Source organism: Miniopterus natalensis, chromosome 11 (assembly GCF_054644295.1).
Source record: "Miniopterus natalensis isolate mMinNat1 chromosome 11, mMinNat1.hap1, whole genome shotgun sequence".
Classification (NCBI taxonomy): Eukaryota; Metazoa; Chordata; class Mammalia; order Chiroptera; family Miniopteridae; genus Miniopterus; species Miniopterus natalensis.
The window spans coordinates 48016220-48036209 of record NC_142091.1 but is presented as its reverse complement, the minus strand read 5'-3'; the positions used below and the strand labels follow the sequence as shown (position 1 = coordinate 48036209).

The following is a 19990-nucleotide window of genomic DNA, read 5'->3' as shown; positions in this document are numbered from 1 at the left end:
GGTCTGCTACTGAGCCCACTTCATTGTATCTTACACCCACCATCTCAAGCCCGAAAAGCTTATTTCTCTCCTCCAGGGACTTTTCCTTCAAACAAAGCCAAAGCTCCCCCTCTCCATGAAGCCAGCTGCATCCATCTTCTGGATGGGCCTCCTCTGGCCCCATCTCTGCAGTACCACAGAAGTCTACACTGAGATTCTGCTTCTCCTATGGATCCTTTCCACCTCGACTATAGCTTCTCTAGGGTCCAGGCTTGGTAACTTTCACAGAGCAGTCCCAATGACAACTACTGATCCTCCATAGCATAATGTGGTAAAAAAGAATCAAACAAACTTACCAATGAAGGCCTGGGATTCCACATTTGAGAAGATAAGCTTGGGTCCAAAAGCATACACTCTAGCCAGCACCACCTAAAAGCCAATGAAATAAGAGTTTAGCTCTAAAAGAGAATATTTATTCATTTTCTTTAAACTTAGAACTCCCAGTAAATTTTGATTTACCTTCCTCCCAGGATACCCATCTCTGCTTCTCCGCCTAGACAATGCTATTCATCCTTCAAATCCACTGAACAGTCTTTCCCTAGAAGCCTCCCCAGTGTCCCGGGCAGGGAGCCACACCCTCCTCTCAGCTCCCATGGAACTCTGGTGAGATGTTTATGGCAACACTTTGGCACAATGGAGCATAATTTCTTACTTAGGAATGAGGTTCCTTACTCTGTAGGTTTATCAAGAGAAGAGATTTAGTAAATTCATTCCTTCCCTTTCCCCTATTGCCTAGCATACTACTGGCATTTAGATAATCCTCAATAAATATTTGTAAAATGGGTGGGAAAATAACCTACTCAATTCATTAATACATGCCTGGGTACCTAACATTCTGCTAGCCTGCAATTTTCACCATACAAATGCATACCTCAATCCCACTGCTTTTAATAGGCAATGGTTTAACAGGAAGAATTAATGAGATTAATCTTCTAAATGCGCAGTTTTGGAATGACACTCCCCTGGGCAGAAACCTCCAGAGGCTCCCAGAATCTAAGAAGTCAAGCTCAAGTCCACAGCCAGGCTGCCAGGCCTGCACCAACTAGCCCAGCCTGACTCTGCAAGCTCAGCCTGCATTATCTCCCGCCATGAACCCTATGAACCACGCAAAAAGGATGGATAGCCAGTTCCTTCCCTCTAGCTGGAGGTCTTCCTCTGTTGTTTTCCACATTATTTCCTTCTACCGAAATGCCATCCATTTCAAACATCATATTCCCAACCAAGTTCATGGGGGGAGGGGGGGGGTAAGGTTTTTTTTCTCTCTGATTTTTTTTTTACTGTGATAAAGTACACATAACAGAATTGACAAGCTTAGCCATTTTTAAGTGTACAGCTCAGGGCTATTAAATACATTTGTATTGTACAACCATCACCATTCATCTCCAGAACTCCTTTCATTTGCAAAATTGAAACTTTATACCTTTAAACAGTAACTCCACTTTCTCCCTTCCTCCCAGTCCCTGGCACCCAAAAATATATGTGGAATGAATGAATGAACAAATGAAGACATCAATGAATTTGACCTCAACTCTCCCCGTAAAAGCCAGAAGTACTGTCCCCTTCTGCTGGACTCCCATGATACTATCTTCACACCTTAGATTTATTTCAATCAATCTTAAATGACACCGCCCCTTTTTTTTTCACAATGAAATTCTCCTTCAAGGCAGGAACTATGACTTATTTGAAAGGTTAAGCTTGGGTCCAAAAGCCCAACAGACCTACCCTCCATGTTGCTAGATCCAATGGGCAGTCGTAGTCCTCATCTTACAGCTTTTGCTACGGGTTAATCGTTCCCTCTTGCCTGACTACTCTCTTTATCTGGCTTCCAGGAGAGTACTCTTGATTTACCACCCACCTCACTGACTGTTCTTTCCCTTTGTTGGTTCTTCCTTGTCATCCTACCTCTTCATGTCAGAGTCCCAGGGCTCCATCCTGTTCTCATCTATTCTCTGTAGACCTTTAATTGCCCCATCTAGTCTCAGGGATTCAAATATCAGCTATATGCCGACGATGCCCAGATTTCTCTCCAAGCCTGCACCTTTCCTCTGAACTACAGGCTAGTATGTCCTATTGCCTGCTTCAAGTAAGATGTCAAGTGGACAAGAGGTCTAAGACATGTTCAATGTCTCAAGCTTCACATGTCTAACACAGACCCCTGACCTTCCTCCAGACTTGCTCCCCCCGAATCTTACCCGTTCAGTTTAATGCAATGCTCTTCCAATTGCCCAGGTTAACAGGTTTGGAGTCATTCTCCTCTCTTCTCTTTCTCTCTTACTCTATGTCCAATCCTCACCAAAACGGATTTTTATATTCCGAATATATTCAGAATATGACCATTTCTCACCCCCTCCACTATTAACATCCTAGATTATTGCAAAAGCCACCTAACTAGTGTTCCTGCTTCCCTGCTGCTACTCTTGAGGTCATTCTTCCCTCCATCAATAGCCTGTTCTCAGTAAGGGAGGGGCTCTGTAATAACGCAAGTCAGGTTATGTCATTTCTTTGCTTAAAATCCTTCAAAGTCTTCCAAGCAAGGACAATGCCAAAGGAATGAATGTTTCTAAGTAGCCCAAGGGTAGGCCAGTGGGGGAGGGAGGGCCTTCAGGCCAGTGTCCTGTTCCCATCCATCTATTTTTTGACTGGCAGTCCCGACTGTATCTCCTATTATCTGATTTCTTAAAGAAAGGAACCTTTTTAAAGGGAGAAAATACAATCAATCAGCTTCCTTTTTCAGTTAGTGCACCACAAGAAGCCAACAACACATTTCTCAAGAAGCAATATGTCAAGTCTGCCACTACGTAATAACTAGTTTCCGAAGATAAAGCTAGCCTTCCAGAGAATAGTCATTACCCCCTTGGTGGTGGTGAATCCTCCCTAAGCCCCTCTTCTCCTTGCTCCCTCCAGCTGGCCCCCAGCCCTGTGTGCCTAATTATCTAGTCTCTATCCCTCCCTTCCACCTTACTGCTGCTATGGCTGGAGGTGAAGTCCAAATGAATTAGCTAAGGTCTCATCAGTTCTCCTCGGAGCTACAGCAGCTTCCTAACCAGTCTCGCCACTTCTAGTCACTTACTTATTCCAGCTACGACCTCATACAGTACCTGGGATGATTTTAAGTAAACCTCAGTTTGATCAAGTCCCCTGCTTAAAACTCTCCAAAGAGTTCCTACATTGCCATACTAAAGAGTCATCAAGAACATATTACAGTAAGCCACAGTAAATATTCCTTTCTTTTTTAATCTTCCCTGGATGCTTTTCTTCTGCATTTTTCTTAAAAGGACATTGCTTGCCCCAACAGGGGTAGGCAAATGGTCCAGCCAGGTTAGAGTGCTCCATCCCCCAGCAACAGTGACTGGTCCAAAGGGGTAAGCACACTGCCCAAGCTGGGCCAGCCAGAGCCTTTCTCTGGAACTGAAGTATGGATTCGGAGAAAGGAATTCTCCCTTCACTGGAGTTGTTAAACTGGGGCCGTTAGCAGGGAAGCCCCCACAGGGAGGGTGGCCTGTCTGTAGGGGAAAAGACTGATGCCAACACACAAAGAACAGAAGGCAAGGAGCCAGGCAGACCCCGGCAGCAGCATCTCCCATTGTGAAAGCCCTTAGTTTTGTGAACTCCTGCAGCATCCTTCCCAATTATGAACCAGTAACTTCCCTCGCGTGCCTCAGCTAGTTGGAGTCCCAACAGGCCCTCCATGCTTTCCCCACATTGCTTCCTCTGCTCAGAATGCAAAATGAACACTCTTGGGTTTGTACGCAGCAGCCAGGCTTTCTCTGGGGAGCCTTCCCCGCAGGGAAGCGCAGTTAGCCCAGACTGCCTAACGTGCTGTGAAATGCCGAGACTGTACCCCTCTGTTGCACTTACACTCCTCCCCTGCCTTCCCAAGCTCATAGCGACTTGCCCACACTACAAACTGCAGACTCAACCTCATCTCTTCGCACTTCCTCGTAGCCCATGCAGACTTTCCTTGTCTCCCACTGTCACAGTCTAGAACCTCATAATTCCCTACCTGGACCCAGGCTACAGCCCCTGGTCTCTCTGCCTCTCCCCCCACCCAACCACTCCTCCACACTGTTATAAAGATGAACCTCCAATAGCCCTCATTCCACCTACAGAGTCACACCCTTGGTATTAGGGCCCTTCATATACTGGCCCCAACCTATGTTCTCTAATTTCTCCCAACCATTTCCCCTTCCAGGAAGATGGAGAAGTGCTTTTCTCTATTCCACCTGCTAAGTACAACTAAAAACCTGGGCATTATATATAAAACAAACATAAGAAGCCTCTGAAAGGCAGAGTGAAGAAGGCAGACCTGTTAGGGACCTCAGGGCCCCAGGCAAGACACTGTGGTGAGTTCCCTGCATTTTCTTCTTGCCTCACATACCCAAGACTTGAAACCAAAGAAGCTGGCAACTGGAAATGCCAACAGGCACAGACAAAAAGACCCCACCCAAAGTTTGTTCCCTCCAGCAAGACAGAAAACTTTTAGATAATAACTACTCTGTTTCAGCCAAACACCATAGAAAACCTCATGTCCCACCCACACCCCTACCAGAGAAGTGCAAATGACATTTGGAAAAAAACCTACAGCTAACAATATACTTAATGGTGAAAGACCAAATGCTTTCCCCTAAGAGTAGGAACAGGCAATGATGTCCACCCTCACCACTCCTACTCAGCATAGTACTGGAAGTCTTGGCCAGCACAAAAGGCAACAAAAGGAAAGAAAAAACATACAGACTGGAAAGAAAGAAATAAAACAATTTCTATTTGTAAATGATATGACTGTCTGGGTGGAAAACCTCGAGGAATATACACACACAAAGCCTGTAATTAATCAGTGAGTTTAGCAAGGATGCAGGATACAAGAGAAAAATAAAAAACAAGACACTAGCAATGTACATGTGGACACTGATATTAAAAATACAATACCATTCACTATCACTGAAAAAATAAAGAAATAAATACTTAGGTGTAAATATAATTTTCTTCCAACAAATCATTCTGTGTACAAGGAACATGAGTCTATCTCTGTCTTGAGGGTGGGAACAGTATATTTGTTTTCCTGTCTAATGAAACCCAAATACCCAGCCATTGCCCAACACCTACTAGACATGCAATATTTATTGCCACAGCTCATACCCTGCTATTTAACATAGTCTTTCTTCCCCTCTATGCTCTGGTGAGATCACTGTCTATTAAAAAGTGCCATCTCTAGTTTCTACCTTGGCAGGTCATAATTGCCAAGGAAGAACCAGGAAAACTGTCTCTGCTCCCACTCCTAAGCACACTTATGTTCTTACATGACAGACAACAGGGATTGAAAGTGGCTTCTGTAGGCATCTCTCAGCCACCGAGAGGGGAAATTAGGCACCTTCTCTATCAGTCCAAGGGGCCCCAAGGCTTGGCCCAAAGACCCCAGAGAATGGTGTGAGACCACTGCCGCTGCTGTCTCATCCGTGCTCTGTGCTAGGAGGAGCTACATATGCCCCCCCCCCCCACACACACGGTGTCTGACAGCTCAGTTTAAATGAGAATCTCCTGTCTATGTTGAAGAAAGTGCTGTGGAGGAGAAAAGGCTATGGGAGACAGGTGAGGCCCAGAGGTCATTCAGATATATTTTTCCAAAAACTTTCTTCCTCTTCTTATGTCTGATGGTAGAAAGTAAGAGTAATATTCATTAAGCAAAAGCCAAAACCTCAGAACAATCTGATTCCTCTCTTTCTTTCACACCCCACCACCAATCCCACAGCAAAGCCTGTCGTTTCACTTTTTATTATGGATCACAAATCCAACCACTTCTTACCATCTCTGCCATTACCAATACTTGGGGACCTGGCTTCTTTCATCACTAACCTGGATAACTCCAATGGACTCCGACGTTTACAACTCCCTGAGGCCTCCTTGCTCCTGCAGTCTATTTTCAACACAGTAGCACAAGTGATGCTTTCAAGATGTAACTCAGATCATAGCATCCCTCCTTCAAAAGCCTGACATGTTCCCGGCTCTCCTATCATCCCCAGCGGAACCAAGTCCTGACAATCACCCCAGAGCCCTGGCCACCACGGCTTCTTTGGCCCCACCTTCTCCTCACTCCACTCCAGCCACCCTGGCCGCCTTTACCTCGCGGCTCCCATTGCCAAAGGCTCTTCCCCCAGCTAAACACAGGACTCACTTCTTCACCACATTCACGGTGGCATCCACTGTGCTGAGTTCACCAAACCCATTTCCTTTTTCTTGTGGACACAAGACTAGACTACATTTCCCAGGCTCCCTTGCAGCTTAAAGTAAACACGTGACAGTTCTAGCCAATGGCTGGGAGGGACGCACGCTTCCAGGCTCGCCCACAAACTCTTCCCCACAAACCCTCTTTCTCCCCACCCTCCAGCTGCGTGGAAAGAAAGCTGAGGGCCTTAAAGAGCAGAGCCGCAAGATGGGAACGTGGGTCCCTCAAAAATCACAAGGAACTACGACTGCTAACCAGGAGCAGCCACCCTGGAATATTTCTGGGCAAGAAATGAAGTTATTTTGGGTTGATACACTGAGAGTTGAAGGTGTGTTTGCTACTTAACCTAACAACTTCGTTTCCCTCTCGGTGAGGCCTCCTTTGACTACTCTATTAAAATCCTCCCAATACTTCTTAGCGGGCCTCCTTGTTTTTTCTCCATAGTCCTTACTACCATATAGCAGCGATTTTCAACCTCCTTCACCTCATGGCCCACATACACTTAATTACTAAAATTCTGTGGCACACCAAAAAATATACTTTTTGCCAATCTGACAAAAAAATTGTTGTGATTTTGATTCATTCACAACAGATGGCTACTGTTGTGTTGGCTGTTACCATGTTTTTATTTGACAATCTAAGGACAAAGAGGTCAGTGCCCCTGACTAAACAGTCAGGTATTGCGTGTTTTAAAAATTCTTGCGCCACACCAGTGTGCCACGGAATGCTGGTTGAAAATCGCTGCCATATAGCATAATGTAAATTTTATTAGTATTTTTCTCTATATCTCCAAATTTCCATTTGCTGTATTCCCTGTAACATGCTTTGCATGTCTATAAACAATGTTCACTGTGAATGAATGAATGAATGAATGAATGAATGAATGAATGAATGAATGGAGTACATGGGCTCCAAGGTCAGAAGGGCTTGAGTTGAGGCTTGGATCTGTCATTTACTAGCTGTGTAACATGAGGCAAGTTATTTTACCTCTTTAAGGCTCATTTTCCTCATCTGTAAAATAGGGGAAGTAATAGTACCTTCTTTATAGAGACTGGGAATAATTAAGATCATAAACATAAGTCCCTTAGCACACTGCCTGGTAATAGCTCAGACTCCATGGATGCTAACTGCTTTGTTATCCACTCAAGGCCAGAGGACAAGACTGGCTATCAGGCCCTAGCAAAGTTATTGGTAGGGCCACATTTCAGAGATGAAGGAGGTGAATGGATATTTATGTGCACAAATTCTTCTGGAAGAAATTGTGGCAAACATGTAAGTACTGAGATTCAAGGGCTGCCTAAAAGTTCTCAGTAAATTGCCAGCGATTAGAAAAACATGACAACTGGTGTCAGGTGATGAAAAGTGTGTTTCGAGTCTGCAGAAAAGTGCTGCTGGGGTGAAAGCACCACCCGAATGATGAGAGATCACTTTGTGCCTTTTAAGAAATGATTTTCACAGCAAAGCTCGAGAAAAGAGAGGTCTCTTGCATCATGGGAACAAGGTAATAAGGCTATAAAAATGGAACTCAAATAAACCACACACAGGGCCCACATGGGCCCAATTTTCCAGGAAAAATAGCAATTGCCACAGCACTCAGAAGAGAGAGTCACACTTGTGCCTCAGCAGAGCAAATAGCTTTCAAAAATCATTAGGCTGCAGGAAAGCCATGGGGTTTGCCAAATTAGCAGTGCCAGCTCTCACCTGCTCCTCTCTGTCACGCTTGCCTCTTTCTACTGATAAAAGGACACAGACAATGATACCCAATGCCTGTGCCTGCTTCACCATCTTTAAAACATAGAACCCCCATGAATGCACAGCACTGAGCTTTCAGGAGAGCCCAGGCTGCAGGTCCTCATGTGTGCAGCCTGGCTGCACCCTCTCCCAAGGCCTTCTTGGGATCTAATCTTAGCTTTATAACAATATGATCTTGGGCAGTTAATTAATTGCTTTCTGTCTACTTCTTCATCTGTGAAATGGAAACAATGGTAGCACCTCACTGGATCACTGTAGAGATTAAATGAGTTAATATATATAAAGCTCTTAGAACCATACCTGGCATAAAGTGCTTCCTAGGACCACTAAAACACGTGCCCATTGCTTTAGCCAAACTCAAAACATACCCATGTCCTTCCATCTCCATTTCCTCTGCTCAGGCCTTTTACCTTTGCTGGGAATGTACAGCCTCCCCCTCAGCCAGCTCTTTGTTGACACGCCTAAAGCAACCACTCCACAACACCCTCCTCAGTGCCCCTGCCCCAGCGGCCCAGGGAGATGAGATTCCTCCCTTCCCGGCAGGCTGGGGCTGGGGCTGTTGGAGGACCCTCTTCGTCTCCCTTGAATGATCATCAGTTTTAGACTTGTTTACCCTTCCCACTCCCACTTCAAGGGCTCCCCAGAAACAAGGATGTAGTGGGGTTTTCTTCCCAAACCTTCCTTCCCTGTGAACTTAGACGCTGTAAAGGCTCCGTGAACATTTGCTGGATAGTGTTAAAATGCAAAAGCCAACCAGAGACTGAACAGCTCACTGAACAGCTCACTGAACAGCTCAGCAGAAGACAGGATTTCAGGCTCAAAAGAGCAGTGGGGAGCAGTCAGAGATGTTTGTCGGCTTTGACTCTCTTTCAGACATTTCCTAACAGTCAACAAAAAGTCAGATCCCTTCAGCAAGTTTGTAACCTGCTTCCCCTGCTAAGAGTACTTTCTGATCGGCTCACTTGGGCTTAAGGAGACATGTTCTTCTAAGAAATCCTATTTAATTATCCTTTTTAAGGGCATTTCTCAAAAACATCCTTAAGAAAAGATCAGTTTATTTTGTTATTGTTTTAAGTAAAGCATCACAGATATAGGGATACAGAATTCCTCTATTGAGCAGGCAGGTTACTCCTCCAGGGACTGTACTGGCTCACCTCCACACTCAGGAACAAGCAACGGATCATATATTACTTGTAAGTACATGGCCTCTCACTTACATCTAATTTCACATTACCATTACCTTACTTCTTCATTCATGGAAAACACAACAGAGGTGTTCCTGGCATTTAAAGTAAAAATTTAATATAGATTCACAACACTCTTCCTGGGGAAAAAAATTCTGACTCTCAATCTAATCTTGGGCCATTGCCATTAGCTAGATAAATGCCAACCTAATGAAATGATTCTGTAATACACAAAGATAGCTTAATGCAGCATTAGCTGAAAGAGCAAAAATTAGAAGCAATCTAAATGCCCCATTACCAGCTCATGGCTTATTGAAGACATTCCCTTGATAGAATATTATGCAGCCATCTCAAATGAGCACAATGAAAACCAGGGAGCCCCATGGAAAAAGGCTGAGGTCACAATCTTAAGAGTAAAGGACATGCATATGTTTAGAGATACGTGTTCCTGCTATCAAGGTTACCCCAGCTGAAAAGATTAGGCCCAGGGTTTGCAGTCAGATGCGAGGAAAGTTAGGGGAAAGCTAAGAGAAAATCTCAGTAAAGGGGGTAGAGAGAGGATGACAGTAGCCACAGGAAAATCAGAACTCTTGGCATTTGCAGGAGCCCTACTTAGAAAGGCAGCATGGGAGACAGGAAAGGCTCCACCGAGCCAAGGTCATTTCAGGAATTCATCCCAAAGTAGGCAAGGGGAATGGGAAGAGAGCCCTCTCTAGTTCTGCAGAATGTACCAATCCCTGGGTAAGTAAACAATTTTCAAAACCCCCAAGACCCTCAATGTTCGGCCTTGTGCTCTCAATAGTGTGGCCACTGGGCTCTCACCTGAAGGCTCAGTCCCTACCAAGCCTCCAAAGCTAATTCTGACCTGAGGCAGGAGGGACTTAAGGGGTTCTGGCCTAGAACCCAGGGATTTAGCTTGATTGCTGCTAATCTGGCAGATAAGGAAAGTGAATCCCCAAGAGAACAAGCATCTTGGCCAAGGCCACACAAAGAGTTGCTGGCCAAGCTTGAATCTGAGTTTGCCTGTCTCTGGGTTTAAAGCTTTTCTGTAAGGTAACCTGGTACAAGGCTGATGAGTTGGACCACTTGGGCAGGCACACAGTGTAGGAGCCCAACTGATGCAGCAAAACAGTGGCTCATGAATAGTTGAGCCCAACCAGACCAGGGCAGTAAAACCCAGTGACACCAGGACACCAACAGTTGCCTCAAAGGGAAAAAGACCCCTGCATCCCAGCCCATCCATGTCAACCCCCACCTCTAACTCCTCAGTTCCTGTACTTTGTTGGTTCAGCAGAAGCTCTGCTGCCCTGTGGGTGCCAATGCTGGTCCCTGGTGGCATGGCCTATGCCATTATCTGTGGGTCCCACAAGGCAACTCCATCTCTGGACTGGAGAAAAATGACTCGAGAGCTTCTCTTCACATCCCCTTGATTTCTACCCCTGCCCCATCAGAATCCCCATGCTGGACACACACACACCCATTCACCAAATACAAGAGGTCAAACTCATTGCCCTGGCATTTAGGGTCCTCCCTATGGTCCAAACCACCTACCTAATCATGCCTCCCAAGGTACTCACTCCCTCCTCAGATTGGACAGAGGCTGCTCCCCTGTTCCTTATGTCATCTCCAGAAGCCATGCTCTCCTCCCCCACCCCAAGTCCCCTAAGAGCCAGCTCAAGCTTTCTCTCATTCTCCCAGTCCTCCAAACACAGTGGTATTTCTCACAATGCCTCCATTAAATGACCCCAACCCCTTGGGGCCTGAGCAGCCAAAGGGCTAGATTCTCCCATGTGGAACAAGCAGATCACCCAGATGCTGTCACTCAAACAACTACGCACAGGAGGCCCTCTTCTCCCCCAAATCTGCTCTAAATATAACCTTAGTAATTCCATCATTTAAGTGGTTGTCAAACTCTCCCTTGCACCCCCATAGGAAGGGGTGCAAATATTAGGCAGTGATGCTGGAGCCAGGACTGCTGGTAAGGGCCTATGAGATTCCAGAGCTCTTCCCACCTGTCCTGGCCACCTGCAGTGACAGTGAGCACTTCCTGAGCTCCTACTATGTGCAGGCCAGAAGGCACAGGACACTTAAAACACAAATCAGAACAAGCCAGTCTTTTTACCGTGCAGAAATCTGGACTAAAACAGGGAGAAGAGTGAGGTAATCCCCACTAATGCAGCGTGATAAATGCCACACTGAGCGAGAAGGCACAGAGGGGAGAGCAGCAAGAAGCGGAGGCAATGTGATTCAATTCAAGCAGAGAAGGGGCTGAGCAAGGGCTCAGAGAAAGCCAAAGAGGAGCTGGTCCCTGCAGGGTAATCAACCACAACAATAAAAATAATGGCAGCCAGCATTTATTGGGTGCTTACTGTGTGCTAAGCACTGTTCCAAACTCTTCACTTGCTTGATTGCAAATTGCATCACTCTTCATGACCGAGCCCCTACTATTTGTTAGGCACTGTTTTAGGCACTGGGGATGGATCAGTGAACAAAATAAACACTAGTCTCTGCTCTCAGAACTTCGTTCTATTGAGAAAAGATAGACAATAAACCAAACAGATAAGTAAACTGTAGAATACATTAGACGGTGATAAGTTCTAAGAGAAAAAATAAAGCAGGCAAGGGAAATAGGGACCATCTGTGGGACAGTAGGCTGCCTGGTACAACTTTAAACAGGGTGACATCTGAGAGAGGAGCTGAAGAAGGTGAGAGTGACTAAGCCACGCAGACGCCTGGGGAAGAGTGCTGGAGGTAGAGGGCAGTCAGAGAAAGAGCTGGAACAGGAAGCATGCCTGGTGTGCTTGAAGAGCAGCGAGGAGTCTGACGCCTGGAGTGGAGCAAGACGGGAGGCAGGATCAGCGCGTGGAGCCGCACGAGCTGTGCACTGGCAGCTCCGAGGGCCCGTGCACATGCACCACAGTGAGCCATGCAGAACCCGGCCTGCTTCACTGCACACCAGGCCTTGCGTGGCTGATGAGGTCAGAGAAGTACCGGGAAGCCTTGTGGACCACACTGAGGATTTGGCTTTTCCTCTGAGTAAGACAGGAAGCTACTGTCCAGAGGGTTCTAAGCCAGAGGCATGCCCTGATCTGACCCCTTCTTCATGGGCTCACTGGGCAGAGAGCACACAGTAGTGGGGCAAGGTTGGAAGCAGCAGACCGCTGCAGAGGCCACTGCAACAATCACACTCACCTACATACTGTGCCGTACTCACAATCCCCTGAGGTAGGCTCGGTGATCACTCTTTCAGAGATAAAGAGATTGAGGCTCAAGAGAGATCCAGTAACTTGCCCAAGGTCACTCGGTGAGGCAGAGGCAGCACCAGGATTGGATGCAGGGGAAGAGCACAATCCAGTGGAGTGACAGCATCGGCCATGAAACGGGCCGGCACGTGTGGGGAAGGGCAGGCTCATGGTCCGGGGGCTAGAGCCTGGGAAATGGCCAGGGCAGGCAGTGAAGGACTGGCTGGGCCCTGCCCGCTCTCAGCGTGATGCAGACCAGCAGTGTCCGAGCCAGCATGCTTCCTGGACCAGAGCAACCACCTCCTGACCTACCTCCCTGCTCCATGCCTGCCTCCCCACATCAGTCCGCCCTGAAAAAACCTAAGTCAGATATTTTCTTGCTCTCAACACTCCAGTGACTTCCTATCATGTCAGATTCTCAATTGATGTTGAATGAATGATTCTCTCATCCAGGCTTGTCCTGTCTCCAAGCAGGGGAAAGGACCACTTTTTCCTTTCCTCCTTAGCAGAGAAGTGACCCCATGCTGAGGGGTGCAGGGTGCCTGCCAGCCAGGTGTGGCAAGTTGGACCAAGGCCAGGACACAGTATTAGCCAGTCAAAACACATGAGGAGAGAGGACAGCCATTCAGAACACCTTAGGGACAACTTTTGGTTTAACCTTTAAAAAATAAAATTGCTTACTCCAGGGCAAACTGAATGCACTTCACCACTTTGTGGCCAAGTGAAAGGTGGTCTACAGCTATGCCTGGGTTGTAATCACCGCAGCAGGTGCACCCAAACAGGAGCCTCGTCGGCCCTCTGAGTCCCCAAAGCTCCTGACAGCACTCTCAGTGATGACGGTGTGGACAAGCTGCTAAAAGCTGACGGTGCCACAGGCACTAGGCCTGCAATGAAAGGCCTCCTCCACTCACCAAGTCTGAATGCAAAGGGTGAACCCAATGACTGTACACTTTTCTGGATACTGAATACAGTGAACCCCAAAGTTATCTCAGAAACTGGGGAGAGCTATGAAACTAAGGCTGAAACAAAACTTTACAAATTTCAGCCAACAAATATTTGGAACAAAAAGTTGTATTTCCCAAAGGATTACTATCACAGTCAGGGTTTAAATACAGGCCCTTGAGGGCCACACTCATTCTAAAGACCCCTGCTATATGTAAAGGGAGATATACAAACATTCATACACACTAATGCATGTATGTAGATAATTTTGTGTTTTTTAAAATTTATGTACGTTTTTAAAATTTTTTTTATTTTATTGTTGACAGTATCACAGATATCCTCCAACTCTCCCCACCCACCCCTGCCCCACCCCAGGTCTTCACCACACTATTGTCTGTGTCCACTGGTTATGCATACATGTATATATGTTCTTTGGTTAATCTCTTCCCATCTCCCCCCACGGCCCTCTGAAATATGTCAGTCTGTTCCATGCCTCAAGGCCTCCGGATGTATTTTGTTCATCAGTTTATTATGTTCATTAGATTCCACTTATAAGTGAGATCATGTGATATTTGTCTTTCTCTGACTGGCTTATTTCACTCAGCATAATACTCTGCAGGTCCATCCATGCTGTCGTGAAGGGTAAGAAATCCTTCTTTTTTAAAAGAAATTTTTAAAATATGCTTTTATTGATTTCAGAGAGAGGAAGGGAGAGGCAGAGAAAGACAGAAACATCAATGATGAGAGAGAGTCATTGATCAGCTGCCTCCCGTACGTCCCCTTCTGGGGATCGAGCCTGCTACCCCCACATGAATCGAATTGTGACTTCCTGGTTCATAGGTTGATGCTCAACCACTGAGCCACACCAGTCAGGCAAGAAATCCTTCTTTATTTACAGCTGCCTAGTTTACACCTGTTTTATCCACTCATCCACTGATGGACACTTGGGCTGTTTCCAGATCTTAGCTATTGTAAATAATGATGTTATGAACATAGGGGTGCACATATTCTGTCTGATTGGAATGGTAGCAACACCAAAAGAATGAGAATAGTAACAAGCTTCCCCACCACCCACCCAAGAAAATTTAGTAACAAAGAGCCTTCCTAGTGGGCCCTGGTAGGAGTGTAAAGTGATCACTGCATGAATGACTTGTTCTCTGGTTAAATGCCATTGTTGGCAGGTGGGTGGTAGGGAGGGTGAGGGGGGAGTGGTGGAAGCCAAGTGAGTCTCCAGACCCCTTCAGGAGACAGATAACTTGAAGTTCTCCATGCTGCATCAAACTGATGAGAGGCAAGTTTTTAAGGCTTTGTTTTCTGAATAGGAAGGTGGGAGAAGAAGGGCCAGAAAAGCACAGTCATTAATGTCTGTTGGAGGAAAGGTGCTGAGTCTCCATGGAGGTGAGGGTCCTATTTGTCCTGGTTTTCTGAAAGAAGGGACACAAAAAGCAGGATGGATGGCCAAGTCCTCGCTCTGACAAGAGAAGTATAATATAAAAGACGACTCAACAAGGATGCTCCGGGAAATCACTCACACTTGCCCAACTCCAGGCTTTCCTGGGTAGTCAAAAGCCAAGCAGTGATGCAGAAAGCACCTGTGACAGTTGGTCAGCAAGAGTCTCAGAAAGGGCAATAGCACAGAAACACAGTGTAAATAAGTGCTGGACTCTGAGCCACCAGGAAAAGAGCCGGGGGTGGTTGGGTGATGAGGAGGAAGGGAGGAGTTAATTAAAATGTTTCCTGAAGGTAACAGCCCAGTATCCCACTAGAGGGACACTGACAGGCCGGTCTTCATTAAAAGCTGGAAGTAAGGGAAGAAATACAAGCTTGCTTTCAGACAAAGCTGCGGCATGCACAACTCTGGACCCGTGTGCAAACTGGCTCATCACTCTTCAGAAAGGATGGCCATGCTCCCAAGGCAGTCCAGAGATGGGCAGGTGGAATGACCAAGAGGAGCCAGCCCCCGAGCTCATGCCATCAGCTTTCGCTTTCTCCTGCAGGCCCTGGCTGGGTCCAGGCTGGCTGAATGGGAGAAGCAGCTCAGCTTTACCAAGAGGTCTCCTTGGTTATCCTTCCTCAACAGAAAGTACTGTGGACATATGAGGAGCCAGGCCTTGGAATCATCCCAACTCTGGCCCCCCTGCTCCACTACAAATGGGCACATGTAAGCACCTCTGGGTCATTTTTACAATCTGTGATTATGAGCATGAGAGCAGAGGTCAGGTCTGTCTTACCGTCACTGTGCCCCTCCAGCATCCAGAAGAGTGGCTGCCACACTGCAGGATCTCAACAGATGAATACGTGGTTCAGGGGCTGCCTGACTTCAAGCACTAAGCAGTCATCTCCAAGAGCCATGCCTGAGCCTGCCGTGCCTGCTGTGGGCCAAGTGCTGGGATGGCCCGCGCCTTCCCCAAGGTTCTCAGCCAGCTCAGTGCCCCACCCCATCCCTGCAGTCCTGACAACAGCTCGTCACTGCATCCCAGCAATACTGCTCAGGCTACTCCAGTGAGCAATGACAAGGAGCAAGGAGAAGCTGCTACAGGGAAAAGAACAGCAATGAGCTCTCTAAAATGAGTCTATAAAAATGGTGGGAAGAAGCCACAACCAAATCTACAAAGTCATGAACAGATGGAGGGGATGTAAAGTGAGAACACCAGAAATGGAAGGGGCCTGAGGGAATAAAGGACAGGGTCACTCAATCCCAGGATAACAGAGGGGAACCTCAGGGACACAGGAGTATAGGATAAAGGAAAAAAACACACAAACCAGTCATAGAGTGAGTGGGAAACCTGCAAAGTTCACTTCCTTAAGTGACTGTAATTAAAGACAGTCAAATTTTAGGAGGAGTTACTCATACATCATAAACCCTTAGCTCACATGTGGATTTCCAGAAGGAAAACATCCTCTTTATAACAAGTTCCTTAATGCCTCGTCATAAAATAATCAGGACAGGTCTGAGTTAACATGAGGGTTTACGGCCTAGGCCAGGTTGCTAAAAATAAAGATTCCTGCTTTGGCTGGAGAGTATTAATTTGTGGGACTAATTTTTAACTGGATGTTTATGATTATAAAAGTAATACATACTCATTGTTGAAAAATAGGAAACCACAGAGGACATGCAAATAAGTATCCCCTCCAGTTGTACAGGACGAGAACCACTACTAACATTTTGGTGCCTCTCCCTTGTCCTATGCCTGAGAGTTTAGCAGAGTCGAGTGCATTCTGTGAATATAATTGCAATTCCTGCTTTTTTCCAGTGAAGTCCATTAAAATGTTCCGATGAGTTCCGAGAAAGAAGTTCGCCCACAGTGAATGAACAAATTAAATAAATAACAAAATGAGTAAAAGAAACCCTTTGTGAAGTTAAAGAAAATCCTGATTATTCCACCAAACCCCCCCTTTCCCAGCAAAGGAAAAAGAATTCTATTGCCAGAACAGAAATAGCCCATAGAACCTTATCTTTATATCCTCTTACCTATATCATATTTTCAACAAATACTTACTGAATAAGCCACACATCTTTTTCCAAACCAACAGCATTTCATAATTGCATCTGATTGTTTTGAAGCAAGAAATAAAATTTTGGTGGCCTTGGGTAGATTTCATCTGCCAATCTGCAGATGGACTGAACCATTTAAAAATTATCAGTTCATATTCATGGACCATGATGTTCAAATGAAAATCTTATCGCCAGTTTTGTTGCACTCTGTCACCTAAACAGTGGCGTTAGCAAAGGTCTTGCCAAGGACAAATTATGTGTCCTATGCTACCTGGTTAGGAGTTATCCTGGTGTCTGCCCACATCCTGGTGAGGTACCTGGATTTACTTGCAGGCCCCAGGCCGTGGCCAGTGGAGAGGAGAACCTTCTTCCCAGCAGAGAAGACTGTCTGGGATCAAGATGTCCTCAGCACAGGCATTTCCCCGCCTCTCAGAGTATTTCACACTTCATTCAACAAACACATCCACGCCAGGCACTGGGCTGGGTGCTGGCAACCACAAACGTGAATCACAGATGCTCTGCCCATTTCCGTGGGGATGCGGTTTGCACACTTGTCCGTGCATTATCCTCACAAGAAGCCTGGGAGACGGGAAGGGCCATCGCCAGTATGCTAGATGACAAAGCATGGAGTCACTGGAGTATTGTGCCCCAGGCTCTTCAGCAGAGGGGCTGGCTCAAACCGAGGTCTTCTGACTCTTGGTCCAGTGCTCTTTCTACTGTACCATTTGCACTGAGGAATTTCCTCTTAATAATAACTGAAGTCTTCCGGATTATTCATATTCCCTATAGCACCTGCGTCTGCCTAGTTTCTGGGCAATGAGCTGCCCTGACCTCTAGATGGCTGCGTACTCCCTGAGTCCTGTGCGCCTGCCTAGATTCTGACCCTGGACTCACATCTTCCCAGCTGTCCCGGCGCCAGCTGCAAACTTTATTCACTCCGCCCCACTGGTGCCTCGGTGTAGCAGACTGCTCACTTCCTGCAGTGCTCTATCTCTTCTTCATCCTTTAAAATAGAGATTTTGCTGACCTCATGGCCTCTCAACTAAAAGTATCTCCCAGCCTCCTTTGCAGGTAAATGTAGCCATATGACTAAGTTCGGGTCACTGCGATAAAAGAATGTGCCATTTCCAGGCCTAGCACTTAACATGACATGTGTGCCCCCTGATCTTTCCTCTGGGAGGTGGTAAAAACCAAAGCTTCCACTTTCAATCACTAAGTGGAAGCCACATACTGAAGGTAGGTGGCCTGGGCCACTATCTACTCTAGACTGGTCCATGAGAGAGAAATGAGCTTGCGCCTGGTTTCAGCCATTGTGTCTGTGTGTCTCTTTAATCCAGGAACTTGCTCTGTGTCCTAACTAATACAAGATGCTTGAATAAGACCATTCTCCTAGCAAAGCCCCTGTCGCCAATGAGCTATTTTAAAGGAGATGTTCAAAACTATATAAGAAAGGGTTCCACTAAGGTTTATTTCACGGAAAACTTTTTAAAAAATGAAACCAGGACCTCAAAGATTATTTATGTTCAGGTCACAGGAAAAAATCAGAGGGCCCAGAGAAGTATATCAGCCTCCTGCAGTAACAGGAGGGAGAGAGCTCTGAGTAATAAGCATGACCAGTTCTCCCTCCTTCAGCAGTTTACTCCATTCCTAGAAAAGGCACCGAGGGCTGACATGATGTGAGCCAAGGCCAATTTCTCCATGGAAACAATGTGATAATAGGAGCTTGTGTTCCTAACCAAGAACTCCATGGTCAACTTTTTAAATAAATTATGTAAACCCCATGTTTTATTATCTATTAAAGCCTAGAGACTTTTAAAGCCAGAAGGGCTGTTGACTCAATAATATACCACGAAGTATCTATGTATGATCTGAATCATATAAAGCAGGTGCAAAGCAATGAAAACCAACACAACAATCAATCACGTGGCCTTTTATTTATTCCGAATCAGTAATCCTGATTCAGTAGCACTGTGCAGCGAAAATACTTCATGTTAACAATGACTTCCAAATACAGTAAATCATAACATTTGAGAACATCTTCAATAAAGAAAGCAAAGGGGAACTTGGGAAGAGAGAAGTTAAAGGTCAGAAAAGAGGGTTTAAGTCCTGGCCCTGTCACTGACCGGCTCTGGGATCCTGGACAAGAGCATAAACTCTCATCTTTATTTCACCTCTTCTCATAGGGTTGTGGTGAAGACTACACAAGACAGTGCAGTAAAAAGTGCTCTGTAAATCACACACAGAGGTAAATGGTGTCACTGGGATCCTAACATTTGGAAAGGCTTCTGTGGGGAGATTTTGAAAAGCATCAACGAGAAAACTGAGCAGACTGCAAGCTACCCAGCCACTTTTTGCAAAACTGACCAGAGCAATTTCTTTGGCTGTCCTATTTTTCCCTGTTTAAAATCCCCCACGTGCATTAGCTGGCAAGAGTTAGTCAATCTGCTGCATTCGTCATTGGCATCCATTGCTCGTGAGCCACAGCAGCCGGCGAGAGCTGCTAGATGTCAGCCACGGCTGTGAAGAGGGGAGAGCTGCAGTGAGCTGAGAGCATTGTGCGGCGACCTATCAACTAAAATGCCTCCCAAAGACCCGCTGCACTGTCAGAAACCTCAAAACCAGAGACAGGAAGCATTTCAGAGCCAGGAAAGGAGAAGAAGATTGCTTCTTCAGAGCCTGTTAAGAGTGCAGGATCAAGAGACAGACTGACCTGGGTTTGAATCACAGCCTTTCCACTTGTCACCTGAAGACACCTCTAGGTCTCAGTCTGCCTAACTAGAAAGTGGGACTAACGGTGCTCACCCCACAGGACTACGGTGAGGATTAAATGGGAAAAGGTATGGAAGCCCTTAGCACAGTACTTAGAAGGTGGTAAATACTTGAAGTCTAGGTGCTTTTATTAATAATAATAATACCAATAATAGATACATCATGCAATGGTAACAAAAATTAAGATTTGGCAAATCTTCTGTGCTTCATATCAAGACTTTGCTACAGGTTTTGCAGCCAGATATTACCTGGACAGCATACTGGCTTACGCATTAATCCCTGACACTAATTGAGGTTTTTCTGGACTCCTGCCTTATGCCCCGGGATAGGTAAAACATCCAAGAAT

At 46.0% G+C, this 19990-nt stretch overlaps 1 protein-coding gene across 1 annotated transcript in view; it reads right to left on the bottom strand.

Moving 5' to 3' along the window:
- The window catches only part of BMAL1 (basic helix-loop-helix ARNT like 1), a 71281-nt gene extending 70874 nt beyond the window's left edge, over positions 1–407 (bottom strand). Inside the window, exon 1 of the mRNA XM_087821744.1 lies at positions 336–407. The gene's annotated coding sequence lies outside the window, so the exon portion shown is untranslated. The remainder of the gene's footprint in view (positions 1–335) is intronic.
- Positions 408–19990: the final 19583 nt, after the last annotated feature.